We start from the raw sequence: 1,961 nt of genomic DNA, 5'->3' as shown, positions 1-1,961 counted from the left end.
ATCAATGGAGCAGAAATGCAGTTTTGGGTTATTTTGCTCTGGTAATTTACAGACCTAAACACAATGGGACTAATTTATTAAATCTCTTCAAGGCTGGAGAGGATACACTTTCATCAGTGAAGCTGGGTGATCAGTAAACCTGAAATTGATTTTTCCATATCATTTGTTAGCAAATGTTTTGAATCCTGGACCAGATTCATTCCAGGTTTGCTGGATCACCCAGCTTCACTGATGAAAGTGTATCCTCTCCAGCTTTGGAGAGCTTTAATAAATCAGGCCCAATGTGTAGAGTTCCCTGTAGTAGTCTTTGAACACCATAGAGTTGAAATGAGAGCAGCAGATAACTGCTGACAGCTATCAGTTGAAGCAGGAGAGTAAGCATGAAGATCTTGAATCTTTATAGCCAGGTTATGCCGCAAACACACATGCAATTATTGTAGCTGGAAAGAATCTTTCACAATCCTTTCCAACGACAAAAGACTGCATGATGCGTACAATGCATGAACGAGTCATGCACATACAGCACCGCTCTGCGCTATTAAAAGGGGAAGGAGAGCAAGATGGAGCGGCACCCCACTGCTCGCTCTTCCCCTTCACTTGCATTAGAATCGTTCATCATCCATCGTCCGTGGATCCACCAGGATGGTCGTTCGGATGAGATAAACCTATATCTTGTAAGTGCTTCTATCATCTTTAATATCCCCTTATGCATTGGCACACATTTGACTTTTTACCTTAAAAAGGGAACATGTGTCACCAGCTCATTCATCACTCCTACTACTAGCTAAAATGTGTCTCTAAAATGTGGCAGCCCATTGTTTTTGGCATTACATTTCTGTTTATTTAAGATCTGCCTGACCTGCCATTACTCTATATCCATACATGTCATTCTGTTCAGTAGCCTGTGAATAAATACATCTGGCAAGAAAATATACAGTATATACTCAAATATAAGCCAATGTACTTATTTTTACTCACAGGAAAATGCTTTGACTCATAAACCTGGGTCAGAAAATGCACTTTTCAATGCTATCATTCAAAACAGTGAATAAAAGAAATGGCAATAAAATTTGCATGGATAAATACATCCACTGTCTGTTATTTGTAAATGTGTTCAAAGGAGAAAAAATCAAACCACATGGGTACAGTCTGAGTTGTTTTTTTTAAAACAGATTTATCATTAGATCTTTGATATTAAAAAAGGGTGACTAATCCTTTTATATAATGAAAAAAAATTGTTTCAAATTTTTTAAAACATTTTTTTAAATTGGAAAAAGCTTGTGCAAAAAAAAAATTGCTGATCTTACACATGCGCAATGAGATCAGGATTTTTTTTTTACATTTTCAGGAAGACGTGTCACCCGATCTCGTGCCTGTACAGTGCAAGATTTAGTGACGTCACAAGAAGAAGGAAGAAGATGAAAAAGATGGTGGTGCCCGGTGTCCTCCAGTAGATGATGCTACATGTCCTTATGCAAAGTGTGTAACAATCTCATGTCTCTAGTCTCCAATTGCAAGAGTTTGTTACACATTTTACATCAGGGCACAGCACCATCTACGGGTGTGACCCAAGCATAAACTGAAATTCTTTTTCTAATGTATTTTTATGTTTATACTCCAATATATACAGTACTTGGTTATTTCATTTTTTGAGACATGATTATAACAAGCATGGAAATCACTTATATGGCCCCAGATAGATGGTGAGAAATCTGCCAGTGTTAAAACACTTTTGTTATGCCAGCAAAACCTGATGATGTCTAAGTTTCTGAGCACTAATTACATCCCTTGTATAATGAAGTACTGTTCTGCATTTTGTTAAAAAAAAAATTAAGCAGCACTACCTTGGAACATGTGATTTGGCCCCAATTACTTGTTAACCTAAAACATGCTGGGCACAAGCCCTTAGATCATTTAGCAATAATAATCTGTCTAATCCTTTTTTAAATTTAACACTTCTT

Source organism: Pyxicephalus adspersus, chromosome 2 (assembly GCF_032062135.1).
Source record: "Pyxicephalus adspersus chromosome 2, UCB_Pads_2.0, whole genome shotgun sequence".
NCBI lineage: Eukaryota > Metazoa > Chordata > Amphibia > Anura > Pyxicephalidae > Pyxicephalus > Pyxicephalus adspersus.
The sequence above is the reverse complement of the archived record's forward strand: the minus strand, read 5'-3'. Positions refer to the sequence as shown.